At 49.9% G+C, this 18,338-nt stretch overlaps 1 long non-coding RNA gene across 1 annotated transcript in view; it reads right to left on the bottom strand.

Annotated features, from left to right (window-relative positions):
* The window catches only part of LOC121104966, an 86,233-nt gene extending 70,948 nt beyond the window's left edge, over positions 1-15,285 (bottom strand). Inside the window, exon 1 of the long non-coding RNA XR_005837337.1 lies at positions 14,464-15,285. This is a non-coding gene — a long non-coding RNA (uncharacterized LOC121104966). The remainder of the gene's footprint in view (positions 1-14,463) is intronic.
* Between the last annotated feature and the right edge of the window lie 3,053 nt (positions 15,286-18,338).

Genomic DNA, 18,338 nt, shown 5'->3' with positions numbered 1-18,338 from the left:
AACTGCCTCGTGGGAACACGGGAATCCCGCAGCCACCCCAAAATCGGCAAATCCCAAATCTTCATTCTCCCCACCCTGCACCGGCACACCTGGTCTACCCTTCCAGATTCCTTACCTCGGCCCGTCTTGTAATCGTTCAAACAAGTGTCTTCATGCCCCTTCTTCTCACCCCGCACACCCCAAATCCTGCTGAGTGTACTTTCCACCCTCTCACAGGATTCCTTCGGCCTCTCTCTTCCTGCCGGCACTGCCTCATCAAGGCTGCCATCGGACCTCCCTCCTTGAATCTCCCCTTCATGCTCGAGTCAGTGACTCTCCAGCAAACCCATGTAATCAGTTCACTCTTCCGAACTAAAATGCCTTGCCGATGTCACCAGGCTTTCAGAAGAAATTAAACCTCTCTGAGATCAGTCCTTGCATGCCTCCAGCCCCCTTCTAATCTACGTTCTTGCCCTGTCTTCTACTCACTCATGTCTGCTCTGTGGTTCCCCCATTCCCTAAAGGCATCGATTTTTTCCCCCAGTTCCACAAACATTACCAAGTGCCCCTTTATTTGCCAAGCCCCGTGTTGCACATAGGGATGCAGGGTTGGTTTCTCAACTGCGGCACTGCTGACACATTGCACAGAGAATTCGTTGTCGTGGGGGCCCGTCCCAGGCATGATAGGACGCTAGCAGCATCCCCGGCTTCTACCCACGAGATGCCAGCAGCAACTCCCCCCGACGTGGTGACAACCAAGAATGTCCCCCAGCGGGACAAAATCATCCACAGTTGGGAACCACAGCTCTAGAGTAACATATGCTCCCTGGCCTCTGAGAGCCTGCCCGTGATTTGTTAGAAGTGATGGACTCAGATTGTGCAATGCAGCCTGGGGGACCCTGAGGACATGAGCGTTTCCATGGGGTCACCTGAGTTAGTGTCCTGACCCCTCTGCTTCCTTCTGTGGGACTTTGGACAGTTTCATGAATCTTTCCAAGCCTTCGGGTACTCATCTGTAAAATACGAATTCTAATTACGACTCCAAGCCCTACCATGTGCTTTAGATAGACGGACATCCCTACATACCTGACGTGCGGAGACCCTCAAGGGATGCGATTTTCCTAAGCCTCATCATACACCTTCCACATCCCTGGATCATGGCCCAGAAGTAGGTTCTGGGCCTTTGCCACATGCTGCTTCTTCTACTTAGAATCCTAGCTCCCCTCCCTTCTCACCCTTTGACAGAGCCTTTGAAACTCAGTTCCAGTGTTGCTCTCACAAACTGGTACAGCGTCCCAGAAACAGAGGCACGTGCTGTCTTCTTTGTGTTCTTATGTGCTTTCCTTGTCTCTCTCTCAGCCTACTATTCCTCTTTCTTTTTTTTTTTTTTAAAGATTTTATTTATTTATTCGACAGAGAGAGAGACAGCCAGCGAGAGAGGGAACACAAGTAGGGGGAGTGGGAGAGGAAGAAGCAGGCTCACAGCAGAGGAGCCCGATGTGGGGCTCGATCCCACAACGCCGGGATCACGCCCTGAGCCGAAGGCAGCCGCTTAACCGCTGTGCCACCCAGGGGCCCCTACTATTCCTCTTTCTGACTTGCTCTTTCTCAAGATCAGAGGCCAGCAAACTTTTTTTCTTAGGGGCCAAAAGTAAATATTTTATGTTTTGGGGGGCCACAGGGTCTGTGTTACAACTCTTCAACTCAGCCGCTGTAGGTGAATGCATCTATAAACAGTAGTACACAAATGGCTATGTGCCAATAAAGTTTTATTTATAAAAAAAAGATGGCGGCTGGATTTGGCCAGGCCTAGGACTCTGCTCTGAGCAGTGAGCTCCTGGAGGTCAAGGCCTGTGTCTTATTGCACCCGGTGCATTGCAGACACTGTTTAAATGATTAATAGATGAACGGATCCATGATCATCATCACACCAGTATTAGTAAAACAGGTAGCTATAAAATCTTTTTGAGATTGTGTGCCTTAAGGAGCTGACCGAAACAATCCCAACAACTTCCAATGCTAGTTCAGTAATTGCAGAGCCAACATACATTGAAAGAAGAGTGGAAAACCTCTCTTCTCTGGAGCCGTGAGCCAAGGTTTAGGTAGCTGTAGGATTGCCAGAGAAAGTACGAGATATCACGCTAGGTTTGAAATTCAGAGAAATGACAATGAAGTTTTTGGCACAAGTATGTCCCATGCAATTTTTTTTTTTTAAAGATTTTATTTATTTATTCGACAGAGATAGAGACAGCCAGCGAGAGAGGGAACACAAGCAGGGGGAGCGGGAGAGAAAGAAGCAGGCTCATAGCGGAAGAGCCTGATGTGGGGCTTGATTCCGTAACGCCGGGATCACGCCCTAAGCCAAAGGCAGACGCTTTAACCGCTGTGCCACCCAGGCGCCCCCCATTCAATTTTTGGGACATACTTGACACTAAAAAAATATGAGTTGTATATCTGAAATTCATATTTAATGGAGTGCTCTTTCTTTGTTTTTGTTAAATCTGGCCACCTGATTTAGGCACAGACTGTTGACAATCTCTTCTGTTTCCCTCCCTCAACCTTCCAGCAGAAAAGATGAGAGCCTGTCTGACCTGCTGGGCCACCTTCCCGCCCTCCAGGAAGAGGGCCCCCTGTAAAGCTCATGGCAGCAGCAAGAAGTTCTGTTGGAACTGGAAATTTAATTAACAAAATGCTAACATGTAATTTCGAGGAGGAGGGGGGAAAAGCGTTATCACGAAGTTAATAAGAGAACTATTTTAATTACGGTATTTAACAAGTTATGACCATGCCACTATGTTCTCTGGGGAAGGATTTACACAGTTCAAGAATCTTGGGGCAGGGAAGGGATGTGATGAGGACCGGAGGTGGAAACATTGCTATCCTGTGCTTCTCTATAGCAAATCTTTGAGTCCTCGGGCCCAGCATTGAAAAGCCCCAAAAAGTCAGCTTGAAGGAGCTCCCACTTGCCAAATCTGGGATAATTTGAACAACAAAATCAATGAAGCAATGGCTTATGGCTAATGAAAATAGGAATGCATGAGTCCATACTGATAGAAATAAATCGAAATTTTTAGGAGAAACAAAATTATTTGCATTGTCTCAAAATGCCTCCCCATGCAGGAAAGATATTTACTAACTACATAGGGAAGAGTGGTAACTTTCTGATGGCGGAACCCGGTAGGCCCACCTTCTTCAAGTGCTAAGCGGTGTGTATCACGTGCCAGGATGTAACGAGAAGGACACAGCACCACTTCTATGATAATGTCTGCCAAATACGTACACCACGTAAAGGTAATTGTGAAGAATCATTACACAAACTGAAACTAAGGGACATTCTAAGAATTACTGGCCTGTAGTCTTTAAAATTGCCAGTGACACAGGGGCACCGAGTGGCTCAGTCAGTTAAGCAAATGACTCTTGATTTCAGCTCAGGTCATGATCTCCTGGGGCACGAGATCAAGCCCCATGTTGGACTCCACGCTGGGCATGGAGTCTGTTGGAGATTTTCTCCCTCTGCTCCTACCCCCCACTCTCTCTCTCTCTCAAAATAAACAAATAAATCTTTTTTTAAAAATGTCAATGTCACAAAAGTCAAGCAAAGACTAAGAAACTGTGATGGTTCAACGGGGCCTACCGAGACGCATCGATCACAACAACTGGATCCATTATTGGAACCATTGGTGAAACGTGAATGGGCCTTGGGTGCTAACGTCAGGATCAGGATGGCTGTACCCCAGCTTACGTAGGATGCAGTTATGGGAATGCAGCTGTGTGGAAGCTATGCTGCTTGTAGAAATGACACACTAAGATTTTCACGATGATGGGGCATCACGTTGGCAACTAACTCTCAAGTGCTTCCTAAGACAAAAGTTCTTTGTACTGTATTTGCAATTTTTCTGTACGCTTGAGATTGTTTCAAAATAGAAACCTAAAAATTAAAAAAAAAAAAAAGCCTCATAGGGTGACAAGATACAGACATCCAAAGGTAATCGTGAGGGAACTGGATTTGGGATTCTACCAAGACAAAGAGGTTGAGTACAACTGAGGGGGCCCAAACTTGAACTGGGAGCTACGGGCTCGCCTGTGCAACTTCGTGTCAATGAAGCACAGAGGTGATGCGCAAAATTCTCAGGTGGGCCCCTCTCAGCTCCTCCTCCCCAAAAAGCTTGTGATGATTCATAATCAGTGCAGGTAAACCAGATGTCCTGGTGCTGGTTCCCTGCGGATTTTCTTCTGCTCCAGGACACCATGCCCACGTCCTTGACTTTACCAGCGGGGTCCTGGGGAAGGCTTTGCTCCTTTGCTCCCCTACAGCACGCTTCCCAGAAAGCTGGCTGCGTCTGTGGTGGTGCGGCTGTGTGTCTGTCCCACCCGGCCCCTCTCCTCGCTCCTCCCTGTGGGGCCCGGTGGCCTGCAGCTCACGGGGACAATGACAGAGGTGCTGGAAACACAGCTCCGGCTTGTCCAATATTAACCAACCTTCTAGCAGCAGGCCCTCAGATACATTCCAGGCCTTGTGTCACCTCTTTATCCTTACCACTTTGAGTCACCACAGAGGAGATAACAGGGGGACCCAGTGGCCACCAGGATGGGATGGCTCCTCCCAGGCAGCCGGACGCATGTCAGGGTAGCGTGTTTAAGGAAAAGAAGTCTGATCGCTCCATCGGCACGAAACACAGGTGCTCACCCACCAGAGTCACAGACACTCCCAAATATCTGCCCCAAACACTTACTCAGATCCCCATCTTCTCTGATGACTGGTTAATAAGGCCGCGGGCGCACCAACGCCCCCTCCCACCCCAGTTTAGGTTCGAGAGACTGCAGATCCCACCAGAAAAGGGAGGGGAAAATGCCCTCCTAGACCAGTTCAGGTGTCTTTCCTCCTAGAATTCTCCAGGAGAGGGAAGAATGCAAACTATGCTTTTCTCTCAACGGCTGGGCTGCCATGAGGCCTGGCAGCGGGCGGGTCAGAGGGATGGCCCCGACCACATAACATGACCCTGGCACCCAGCTCCGCGTGGCACCCTGACAAACCAAACACGAAACTGCCAGGCTCATTCTCCGCCACCCGTGCTGCCGGGAATCCACCTCTGGACAAAAAGAGAGTTTGCTTAAAAGTAGGGGAGATCAGCCCAAGGGTCTCGGCAAACTTGAGGGTTTAGCCTTAAGCAATAAATGTCAGCCATCATTCTCATCACGTGTGGTTCCATTAAAGAACATGGTGGCCAGGTCATTCAACCGAAGCATGGAAACGTGAAATGGCCAGCCGAAGCTCGTATTTATAGATGGGGTCAATTAAGATGTCTCTGGCCAGGATTTAAAAAAAAAAAAAAAAAAGCCCTGAGAAAAGTGACTTTGAAAAACAAAGACATTTAATTATGTCGTAGAGGAAGAGGTCTGAAGGTAGGTGGTCCCAGGGTGAGTTAATTTGGAAGCTTGAATATCTCCGGGCTCTGGGTCACAGTCCCTGAAATTTTCCTCTCTTTTCCTCATGGTCACAAAATGGCCACCACAGCTCCAAACATCAAATCTTGTATTGAGCACCTGTCGTCTGCTAGGCACTATGCAAGGACGAGCCAAACAGGAGATCCCTGACTTCTGGTGTCTTACAGTCTATTGTTAGTCCAGAGAATGTCCTGGGACATGGCCATCTACAGTGATTCTGATGCCGTTCCATCCTGATTGCATAAAACAGCTTTGCACAATTCAATCTGTACTCATATATTTTAAAACTCAGAGGTAGTCTGAAAACTCGACATACCCAGAATTTCTTTCCTCCAGGGTTCCAGCTTTCCCAACTCCTTGAAGGAGTGTTGTTAAATAATCAAAAGATGTTATAAATTGAAAGCATCTAATTGATGCTACTAAAAATTGAGCTACCCTATGATCCAGCCATCGCACTACTGGGTATTTACCCCAAAGAGACAGACATAGTGAAGAGAAGGGCCATATGCACCCCAATGTTCATAGCAGCATCGTCCACAATAGCTAAATCATGGAAGGAGCCGAGATGCCCTTCAACAGATGACTGGATCAAGAAGACGTGGTCCATATATACAATGGAATATTACTCAGCCATCAAAAAGAACAATTTCTCAATATTTGCTGCAACATGGACGGCACTGGAGGAAATAATACTAAGCGAAATAAGTCAAGCAGAGAAAGACAATTATCATATGGTTTCTCTCATCTATGGAACGTAAGAACTAGGAAGATCGGTAGGAGAAGAAAGGGATAAAGAAAGGGGGGTAATCAGAAGGGGGAATGAAGCATGAGAGACTATGGACTCTGAGAAACAAACTGAGGGCTTCAGAGGGGAGGGGGGTGGGAGAATGGGATAGGCCAGTGATGGGTAGTAAGGAGGGCACATATTGCAGGGAGCACTGGGTGTTATACGCAAGTAATGAATCATCGAACTTTACATAAAAAACCAGGGATGTACTGTATGGTGACTAACATAATATAATAAAAAAACATTATTATATTTAAAAAAAAAAGAAAGAAAGCATCTAGCACAGTGCCTGAGCCATGGTAAATACCCACAAGAAGTAAATTCCCATGTTCTGATATTTGAGTCTCCTGGCCACCACGGGCATGTCTCCTCATCCCTTTTAGGAAAGAGGTTCCTCTTGTTGTGTTCTTAACCAAACTACTGCCTGGTGACAGGAGAGATGGTGATTTATAGGGAACCTTCTATTCTCAGCCTCAATTTTCCCACATGGGCATCTGAGCTAATCAGTGTTCTCAGAGCATGGCATGTACTGGGTCCCGATCAGGAAATCAGTCCCAGATTAATTCTATACAGAGAAAACGTTCTCCCACAGCTTCAGAAACCACTTCTTAATCAATTCGACATCTCGGAGATTCTTGCCCCAAGACCAAAAGACAGGTAGATGGATGTCTAAATGGATGGGAGTTAAGAATCTTCTCTCAATTGATCAGTTCCTAGATTTCGGTTACCAGGCTAGCTACACATCATCACATCTACTCCTCCTAATACTCAAACGAAGGACGTATTATTTCTTTTAGTTTTCCCCCAAACGAACTTGGATTCAGAGGCTCCAAGCTTTCCCTGAGGATACACAGCCAGCGGTAAAGCCAAGATCACACCCAGCTGACTTGAGACCTGATCCTTCTTCTTACTAGAGAGGTTGCCTTTAACCACAGAGAACAACGGGTTAGAGCCGGGACCTGGGCAGAATGAACCCTGAAACAGCTATTCAAGCCTCAAAACACCTGGTTAGAACGGTGGGCAAAACCACTACCTTATTCACTCAACAAACACGCTGGCTCTATGCTCAGGACTAGAATGTTTAGAAGGCTCTGAAATCAATGAGGCAGGAGATCCCAACCTTCGAGGACCTCCCATCGACGCAGGGGTCAGATTGGTGGGAGACAAAGGCATATATAGATCATTTTATTTTTTAAAAAAGTGGAAGTGGAAAGACAACTGAACATGTCTACTTCTGGAATGAGAAACTATAGGTGGGTTTTTTTTTTCCTGACATTTAGTAAGAGAAGGCGCTTTCCAAGCAAAAGGTATTGTTAGGGAACCCATACATGTACGTAAATAGCAACAGAGTTGGAGGGAGAAACACGCGCTAATGATCTGATTCCCCTTGTTGCCGAGCAGGAGAAACATTCCCTCCTGATTTTCACACCGCTCTGCCAAGTGGGAAAATTCCCCTCCACATCCCTGTATCAACTCTCCATGCCAAATCTCTGGAGGGCGTGCATTGAGGAGGCCCGTGGGGACCAGCTCTGCTGCAGTCGGTCAAATGTGAGAGGGAAAGCCAAGCAGGGAGGGAGAGGGAGATGAAGTGACAGACTGAGGTCAGCCCTTCGGTGGTGTCATTTTGGGCAAAGTCACTGACAGTCTTGTCGAAGTTTCCACTTCTCCGGATGCTGGGAATAACTAGCTTTGCCCCTTGACTGTTAAAAGAAGCAGAGGTCCACAGGCTCAGGGCGATGGAACCAAGCAGAAGGGGCCCGCCCTTCCCCTCATCTGTTCTGCTCGGGAGACCGTGTTGATCAAGAATTCTGACTATAGAGACTTTTTAATTACATGAGACTCGTCTCTGAGTTCTCTGAGCCCTTCAGTGTCATGCCTGCTGCCCTGTGGCCTCTTCCCAAGACAGTCCCCGCGAGTGTCCCAGAGGTGGTTGAAGTCCAGTGGGCACTATAGCTTTCTGGTTTCTTGACCCCAGTTTCAATGCTTGTCACTGTCTTTGCTCTTCACCGACCCATTTTTATGGCCGAGTCTTGGACTTGCCATCATCCCAAAACAGTCCCGCCTCTGACATTTAAAACTTGAGATCCCTGACACAGTGTCCCATCTTTCCAGCTCTTTCTCTTGCTCAATCTCTCACCTCGTCATGCTCTTCAGACTCTGGACTCCTCCCTTTTCTCTCACTTTGTCACCTTTCCCCTCCTGTCCTTTTCTTCCCAGGTAAGCCCAACCAGCCAAGGCCGCGCTCCTGCCAACAGCTCAAACAGTGATGAGGTCTTTCCGCTTCCAGCCCTGCTCATGCGCCAGGCCAACCACAGATCTGCTCTGCCCCCACTTCCCGGGGGCCCAGGACCACTGAGATTGGCTCACAGACCCCCACACAGACAGGACGGCAGCGTTTGCCAAGAGCCAGCGTGACTTCCTTAGTGCTAAGCCATCCTCTCACAAGTTTCTCACCAACCTCACCCCCCCGTTTTCTTCACAGCAATGCCAGGATCGAAGCCCTTTCTGCCATCTTTCCTAGGGGAGGGGATCTTGCCTATTTCGCCAAAAACAAAAAGGAAAGAAAAAAGAGGCAAGTAGACGTGAACTTCCTCACTCGGTGCCCAACCCTCACTGCATCCGTACCTCCTTCCTGCGTCTCTAATACGAGTGGTACCTGCCTTCCATCCAAGAAAACCCACACATCGTGCCCATTTCTCCGATAACCTCCCTGCATTTTTTTCCTTCTCTCTCTCCGTTGACTGCTTCCTGTTGGTCTATTGGCATATTCAAGAGTTTTCTATCTTGAAGGGTCTATTAACTTTGCATCCCCTCTAAATACGGTTCATTGTCTGCTTATCTTCTACCTATTCCTTGATCAATCGCCGGTCTATCTCCCCACATGCACACTACCAGGTTTTCTGCAGTGAAGCCTACATTTAGGGTAGCTACTTTCTCGCTGTCAATGCCCCTCAGCTCATTGGATGTGTCCCCTCCTTTTCTGCACCAAAGCAACTCGCTCCAAGGTCCACGCGGGCTCCTGACTCCCCGACGTAAGAGTGATTTTCGGCGGTCCTGTTTGCCCTTTCTGCTATGTCTTCCGTGTTATCTATGCATCCTCCTTTGGATATGCCCCCGCTTCCTTTTCGGACCCTGGTCACTACTTCCTAACCAGCTCCCTTCTGCGCCCATCACGCCCCCTTAGCTCTATGGAAACTTCACTTTTTCTCCCCATCTTGCCAATGTGGCTGTTTTCCAAGACTCAGTTCTCTTGCCACTACCTCTTGTCCCAGGGGGGAACTTACTCACACTGAGACGGTTACCACCACCCACATGCTAACGACTTCTAAATGACTATCCCCATGCACACTCTCCCCTGGGCTCTGTACCCCCAGAGCCAACAGCATGCTGGACATCTCCACCAAGACCTCCCTGGAGCGCCTCAGAGACCCCCCCTTAACTACTGGCTTCCCTCATGACCTCTCTGTCTCCCTCCATGAATAGAACCACCCACCACTGTCCGAGTAAGAAAAGCAAGAGGCATGCTGAATGCTCCCCTACTCACTCACATGTAATTGAAAATTAAATCTAGTTGATCCCGGAATCTCTCAACCACTGCCCCCCACCCCATTGGCACCTCCATCTGCACATCGTTACTGTCAGCTTCCTTTGCCTGGGATTTGGAGAATGTCCTTATCTGGTCTTCCTGCCTCCAGCCTAACTCGCTATACGTTACCCCCTGCATGACGCCAGAGTCACCCTTCCAGCCTGCAATCCCGATCCTCTCATCCCCATGCAGGTAAAGCTCTTTACTGGCTCCTTACTGACAGCAGGGTGAAGCGTGCTCTTCTTCTCATGGCATTGGACTTCCTGGGACCCTGGCCCCTTTGCTCCTGTCTGGCTCCCTGTCACCATGGCTCTCCTTGCGTGTGATACTCCAGCCATCTGTAATTGCTCTGACCACCTCGGTGCCTTGACATTTGGGCTGAAATAGCTCGTCTCTAACCTTATCTTCCTCCGCCTTCTTGCCTGTCTTGGGCGGGGAAGGGGTCTCTGCTCTGGGATCTCATCTCTTGAGAAGCCTCTCCTGATCACACCAGAAGATTCTGGCACTCCGTCACATGGCATTGGGGTTGTTTATCTGCTCCTTTCTTTCTTCTAAGGGAGGAGTCGTGTTCTTTTACCTTTATGCTCCAAGGGCTTAGAGTCAGGCTGAGTGAGTATGCATAACATTGCGTGAAGCGCGAATACATGAATACATGAAATAAAAGAAGCAGCACTGTTCCCAGTCTTTCATCTCAAGTATAGACAACTGAGAACAAATGTGCCAGCAGGAGGAAAGGGAAGGGGACCGCAGCCATAAATGCAGCCAGGTCCAAATATGAAGGTCTTTATCTAGAATATTATTTTGCAAAATGGATCATATAATTAGCACGAGATTACTGTAAGAAGACCCTTGACTACGCATGAGTCCCTATTATTTGAAGTATGGGATTGCTGATACCAAATCATCCTTCCATCTGTGGAGTGTTCACTGTGTGCCAAGCCTCCTTGAGCCTCTGACTCGGTTTCTCCACCACCCCAGAAATAAAAGCCTTGCCTTTGAGCATCTGGCCGCTGGATCGTGGCTCCTGGAGCAGATCGGTCTGCACCCCGGAGAGCAGATAGCCCCCTTACGTGCTGGGTTGCCGCTCCCACAGACCCTTTCTACCCTGACTTCAAATTTCCTGAAACTGAGGCTTCCTGTTGGTCGTGGCAGGAGTCAGCGGCTGCCCCAGTCCAGCAGAGATGGGACATGGGGCCAGGGTGACTTAGGAAGGAACCAAGTCTGGGCGGGGGGAACAAGCGTGTACAGGGGGAGCCAGCCAGGAAGGGGCGTACCCCGATTCCAGTCTGGTTTTCCAGCTTCTAAGATATTTTGCTTTTTCCAGACCTCTGGACAAGCAAGGCTCCTGGGAACAGAGCCACGTCAAAGGAGGTGGCGTGAGAGAAATGGCTTCAAGAAAAAAAAAAAAGAACTTTATCATGTCACCGCTTCTCCTAGAGCAAGGAATCCCAAAAGGTTTTAGCCCATTTCATATAATTTGGGGTGTGCCTACAGTTAGGGAATACTGTTTTGGATGACTCCATAGGGAGGAGCCCCCTACTATCTACCTCCCAGCTCTTCACCCCTCCACTCCCCCACCCTACCCCGAGACACACCAAAGGAACTTGGAGTTCAAATATGTATATACCAAGCGTCTTCCATTCCGTCTCCAGGTCATTGTCAGACTACTGCCGGAGAACAGCCAAAGACAAGTGCCACCTTCTCGGTGACTCCTCTTTCAAACCACCAAACCCGAAACTAGAGTTTTCTATGGTTCCCCAAACTCAACAGCATGTACTCAGGTGCCATGCAGACGGCCCACCAACCCGGGCTCCAGAACGACCATTTCAGGTGAAGAAAACGTATCCGGCTATTTCCTGCTACCTCAAGCAAATGTCACCATGTGCTTGTTGGTAAGTGGGCCAACTTCCAGTAGTGAATTTTATTATGACCTCTAAAGACTTTGGTTAACAAAACAGAATCCTAGAAGCCAACCTAATGAATATTTATATCCGGAGCTCTGTTAGGCACTTGTCATGAATTGGGTCGTTTAACAGCAACGAGAGACTTTTTGCCACACTCTGGAAGGAAACCAAGGGAAAAGGGACGTCTGCCCACCTGCCTCTGACCCCTGCCCCCAGCCCCCAGCCCCCAGCCTGCAGCGTGGAAGGGAAGCACATGCCTCCTAGACCTTTCCCCACAGCTGCCTGGGGCACTCTCTGCTCCATCCAAACCAGGCTCGGAACTCTTCCAAAGAATCCTACCTCCGGCCCTCTGAGTGTGACCTCTTGGAATTTGATCTCTGACTCTTCATAGGCTTCTGATTTGCTTTTCCCTTGTGATCCTTCCTCTGGGCTCCAGGCCCCTCAAAACCAGCAAGAGGGGCCACAGCGAAGGGCTCCGACAGTCGGTCCCACACAGGCACTGATGGTGCCAAGTGGGGAAGGAAGGCCGCAAGGGACCTTGGAGATGGACAGACGCACGTCCCAGGGTCAAAGCAATGCCACCGCGTGCCCTGTTTCTGTTGCGTCAAGCCTGAGTTTGGTCCTTCTTCAAAACCAACCCGTCAAAGAGTGGGATAGTGCCCTGGCAAGAAAGGTGATCCCCTCCTACTCAGTTCCTGGAAGCATTAGCTCATCAGAACTTCCTTGCTCGCCTCCGTGGCCGCGAGAGGAACTTGCAAGGAGGGAGCTAAGTGGGGGGTGTGGCAAGCTCTCTGCTGCCCTGCTGGTTTGAACAGACCTCCCTCCTGCTGCTGAGATGGTAGGTCTTCGGAAAAAGAGTCTCAGCTGATCAGGCTGCCATGCGTTCCGTGTTCCTCTGAGCCTGCCTGCAGGTCCGGGTCTTTCCCTCCCCATCCCTTGGACCTCTCCCCTCCCCCATTCTCTAGGCTCTCCTGCCTCCCCTTTCCTGTTCACTAGCTCTTGTCCTGCCCAGCAGACAAAGGGTTAAACATTCCCAGAACTAGAGAGGCCAGGAGGCAGAGGTGCAGGTGCTAACAGGGAAAGTGTGGGCTGGAATCTAGAACGATCTGTCACCATTCCAAGAGCTTCTTTGGGTGAGGAGTGCTCACAGATTTCACTCACAGTCTCCAGGTGAAAATTGCATAAATCTAGAAACTGTGAAACTCAGTGGAAATTTAATTAAATGAGTTACTGTATGGAGAGGGTGAGGGGCAATGCTCGGCACGTAGTGAGCTGCATAAACACTTTGAAATGAGTAAGAGTTTGGGGAAATATACATTTCAACATCACAGCTGTCTATATATTCCAGAACCCTTGCAAATGGCTATTTGGCTTTGTGTCTGTGCGCTCAAAGTCACTGTTCTCCCCGTCACCAGTACTAAGGTGTTTCTCTCCTCCATTTCTTTCCTTCTTTCTCTCCTGTCCCCCTAAGAACCCGTGAGTGTGCATACATGGCTAACAATCCCCGTCTTCTGTTCTCACCCGGTATGCCTTCCTCTCAAATCCAGTAGAAAGTCCTGATTTCCCTGAACCTTGTGTCGGTGTGGCTTATGTGGTGTCTTTCCTATCGCCTTGGCAGCAAACACATTGGTTTTATAATAATAATCATTTCGTGCTTTAGAATCAAGCTGTAATTATAGAAAAGCACTGGAAAGCCCATCTAAAGTAAGCTTTCTCTCCCAAACACATTGGCAAGGGCTCTGGTTGGGTTTTCAGCAAAGAGCGGTTCTGGAAATCAAATGGAAAAGAGGTCGGAGGTGTGGAGGGAGGTGAGACTCCAGCGGTTCTAACGTCCTTACTGGCCCTGAGCGAGCTCAGCGCTGCTGTGCACTTGTCTGTGAAAAATGCCTAGACCCCCACAGCAGAGAGAATCATCTATAGCGTCCTGCCGAGTCGCAGCTCAAGGAGGAGAGGGAAAAGAAGCAGGAATGCTTCCTTATTCCTAATTCGTGCTTCACGGGGAAGGGAAGAAGGTGGCTAAGAAAGCAGGAAACTGCCTTCACCCAGATGTGCATGGGGCCGGCGCTAGAAGCGGACCTCCCCGCTCCGTGAACTGCTCCAGGCTTATGCCTGGTCCTGGCCCCGCTGAGTTGCAGCTGACTGCCCGAGGCCCTCCTGTTCCCCAGGAGAAGGGAGTGACAGACGTCGCGCTCCTGAGACATGATGAAAGAGATGAGTCAGAAGAAGTGGGAGGGAAATGGGCTCCAGGTTCCGGGGGGCCCAGGGGGCCCCCAGCTGGATGGGGCTGACGGAAAAGGCAGGGGATCCCTAAGGGAAAAAAATATCACTGTCTCCAGCTTCCTTCTTTCTAACCTACTCCGGTGTTTCAGAAATATGCCTGATAAAGGGTGGTCAGGTCTGAGAGCCACAAAGCCATCTCCAGGTCCGTACTGACTGCTTGCTCAGTGTCTCACTCTGTTCCTGATCTAGGCTGATAAAGGGACCGGGGCAGGTTGGATGGGAACAAGGAGGCCAGGGTGCTGACCTGGTTTTGATGTGGTTACACCATAGAATGTCCGACTCAGAGCCGTTCTCAGGTACCACTGTTTTGCAGATAAGGAAACCAAAGCTCAGAGAGAGCAAGGAGTTTACCTAAGACACACAGCAACCCAGCCGACTGGCAAGACTTTGCCTTTTTTGGCCCCTAGGACGATACAGTGTGCAAGGACAATGCAGAAAAGCAGTGCGTGACCCCACATCTCTGTCTCCGGGGGAACACTGACCTCCACACAGCTCTCCAGCACCTTGCCACCTGCATGCTTCAGGACAGCCACAGAGCTGATGTTATCCACCGACCGTGGTGTCTCAGTCCAGGTTAGAGTCCAGGATCTGTGATGAACAAGGTCCCGATCCTACAAAAATCAAAGGAATCGACGTGATTAAACATGGATCCGTGATGGAAAGTTTTTCAATCAAACACTGTAAAGCTTGAGACTCTTACGGCTCTTTATTATTAGAAAGGAAAGGGACCCACGGCTGATGGAAACACCGTACCACCCGCATCGGACGAGGGGTTGCCAGGAGGGGTGAGCAGGTGGAGCCCAGCGGGTCTGGTGGGCAGTGCAGCTATTCTGCACGATACTGTCTTGGTGGATACATGTCCTCAAACCTTCATCCAGACCCCTAGAATGTGCGAGACTAAGAGTGAACTCAGGTAGGCTATGCACGCTGGGGGATAATGGTGGGTCCGCGGAGACTCGTCCATTGGAACAAATGTCCTGCTCTGGGGGGCGGGTGTCGACAGTCAGGGAGACTGTGCATTCGAGGGGCAGGGATATATGGGGAATCTTGGTACCTTCTTCTCAGTTTTGCTGCACACCTAAAACTGCTCTAAAAAAAAAAAAAGGCTCAAAAAAAAAAAAAATCCTGTGGTGGCAGGGATCCAATTTAATCCAACCAACATTTAATTGACTTGCTAGTTTCAGCAATATAATTTTTTTTTCTCCCTGACATTTGCCAGTTTCACTTTTCACAATTTTGTCTTCTATTTTATTTTGTGAAAATACAAAGAAAAATAGCAAGTGGCCCCGTATCCCAGGAGAACATTCTCAAGCTGCAGTGCACACATTTCAACCATCGCAGTCACTGGGTGGCGGGGATGGGGGTGTGGGTGCTTGTTAACAACGCACATCCTTGGGCCCTCCCCCTAATCCATGAATTCAGGTCCTCTAGGGACAGGGACAGGGAACCTACATTTCCACAACTTCCCCCAAGGGATCCTGTGTACTCAAGTTCGGTAAAAACCATCTCCTCGGGGCGCCTGGGGGGTTCAGTCAGTGCAGCGTCTGCCTTCGGCTCAGGTCATGATCCCGGGGTCCTGGGATCGAGCCCCATGTCGGGCTCCTTGCTCCCCGGGGAGTCTGCTTCTCCCTCTCCCTCTGCCCCTCCCCCCACGTGTACTCTTTCTCTGTTAAACAAACAAACAAACAAATAAATAAACAGAAACCATCTCCTTGGTACGAGGAGCACGAAAAGCCTCTGGGAAGAAGTATGCCCGCAGCACGGCTGTACCCTCAACATTTGTAATCTAAGACTGATGGGAACAGACCCACAAAGGACCACAGGCACCAAGTGCAGAGCCGGGGGCACGGGACCAACACGTCCCCCTTCCGAACGATCATCAGTTCTGAAAATCCGCCGTCACTGTGGCTTTTCCCTCCTAGATGGAGCACGAGAGGGTCAGACTCGTTCACGGTTGTCTCCCCAGCACGGGGCTACACAGACGACCTCGGCTTGTCGCAGAGGAGACACAGGGAAAGACACTGGCAAAGATTTCCCAAACTTGCCCCAGTGATTTATTCATCGCTACGTGTACACGTGCAGATCTCCCCGAGGGCCCCGCACAGAACACCCCTGGCTGTGGGGCCGCGCGATACAACTCACACGGAGCTTGGACACGACTCCTTGGCCGCTGAGGAGACAGTGACCCCACGGAGCTTCTTCTTCTTTTTTTTTTTTTAAGATTTTATTTATTTATTCGACAGAGATAGAGACAGCCAGCGAGAGAGGGAACACAAGCAGGGGGAGTGGGAGAGGAAGAAGCAGGCTCATAGCGGAGGAGCCTGATGTGGGGCTCGATCCCATAACACCGGGATCACGCCCTGAGCCGAAGGCAGACGCTTAACCGCTGTGCCACCCAGGCGCCCCCCCACGGAGCTTCTTAACCTGCCGGAGACCAGGAGCATTCTGTTTCCAGAAGTCACAGCTCTAGGGAGTCCTGCTTGCTCGGGGTGGTGGTGCTAGCCTGGCTCAGTTTCCAGGATACCAAACGAAGCAGCCGGACGGTTCTCAGGAGGGAGTCAGGCAGTGAGTGGAAGGGAGCCCAAGGCCTGCAGAGATCTGTAACACCCGCTCCCGTCCCAGCACTTGCCTCACCACAGTTCAGAGGACCCTGGATGCCAACCCCGCTGATGTATTTTCTTTGAACTTTTTCTCTTCTTAAATTTAAAATGCTCCTGAGATTGTTGGAACCCAGATGCCCGCTGGGTATGAATTACTTACTGCTTGAGTTTGCTAGGGCTGCAGTAACAAAATGTTACAGACCGGGGGGCTTCACCCAAGTGTATCATCTTATAGTTCTGGAATCCCGGAGTCCGAAACCAAGGTGTGGGCAGGGTCGGCTCCTTCTGAGGGCCCCGAGGGAGGGATTTGTCCAGGCCTCTCTCCTCGGCTTGCAGAGGGCCGCCTTCTCCCTGTGGCTCTTCATGTCTTCTTTCCTCTATGTGTGTCCCTGTGTCCAGAGATTTCCTTTTTATAAGGACACCAGTCATATAGGGTTAGGGCCCAGCCTACCATGATCTCACCTGGACTTGATCACCTCTGCAAAGACCCCATCTCCAAATACGGTCTCCTTCTAGGGGATGGGGATTAGGGCTCCAACATGTGCATTTTGAGGGAGGGGGGACACAGTGCAATTAACTCCCCATATTAACCAATCTCCCTCTGTTGGGACAGAAGCAAAACAAAGAGAGGTTTGAGGAGAAAGAAAGCCTGCCAGTCAGCAGAGGCCCTGAAAGAAGGGATCAGTAGCCCCGGGGGCGGCGGGGAGGGGAACACACACTCGGTCTCGGTGCCCGGTGGTCCTTACCAGTCTTCACTTCGCTGTTACATTTGCCACCATTTCCCTCTGCACCTGCCCCTCGGGTGACACGGGCGCACTGGTGCTCTGCAGCTATAGGAAGAGGGCAGAACGTGGAGGTATTCACTAACTCCCCTTCTCCAAGTCCTCCGTCACTCTAATAACCTGCTCCCACACTGAACTCCCTCCAGAGCCCAACATGTGACATTGCCTTTGCTCCTGGGCTGCCCTCAAAATACCTTCCAGTAGTGACCAGGGGGCGGATCCTGTCTACTTTAAGACATTTTTCAGTTCTTTTGGCAACAGGCTAACCTGAAGTCCAATACCAGTTCTGTCACTTACCACCTGTTTGGCCCGGAGCAAATTACTTAACCTCTCTGTGCCTTGGTTTCTTTATCTTCCTGGTGGAGATGATGGTGAGCCTCTGTGTTATTGTAATGATTCAATAAGAGAGCATATGTAAAACACATACATGTGTGTGTGGAGTGAGGCTGGGGTTCCCTGCCGCTCTGCGATGCACGACTCCTGCTCCTTTCCGTGTGCATGATGGTGACCTGCCATTGCTCTGCACAGATGGAGGCACTAGGAAACGTTCTCCTCCCAGTGCTGACCCCAAATCAGCCCCAGACTTCTTGTCCCTGTCCCTAGAAGCCCACCTCTGCACCCCGCACTCTTCCTTGAAGTCCCAAATATTTTTTTTTTAAAGATTTTATTTATTTGTTTGAGAGAGAGAAAGAGAGCAGGAGCAGTGGGAGGGGCAGAGGGAGAGGGACAAGCGGGCTCCCCACTAAACAGGAAGCCCACCGTGGGGCTTGATCCCAGGACCCTGAGATCATGACCTGAATGGAAAGCAGACACTTAACGGACTGAGCCAACCAGGTACCCCAGGCTCCAAATACTCTGTTCTGAATATACCAATTCCTTGGGTCACTTTAAGGGGAAAACCCTCTAATAAAGTTTGGACGGGTACAGTTGGTGGGGTGAATCGTGTCTCAGAACTTGAGCCCCCCCCCCATCACA

The sequence above is a fragment of the Ursus maritimus genome, unplaced genomic scaffold, assembly GCF_017311325.1.
Source record: "Ursus maritimus isolate PB19 unplaced genomic scaffold, ASM1731132v1 scaffold_24, whole genome shotgun sequence".
NCBI lineage: Eukaryota > Metazoa > Chordata > Mammalia > Carnivora > Ursidae > Ursus > Ursus maritimus.
This window is presented reverse-complemented; position numbering and strand designations above follow the sequence as displayed.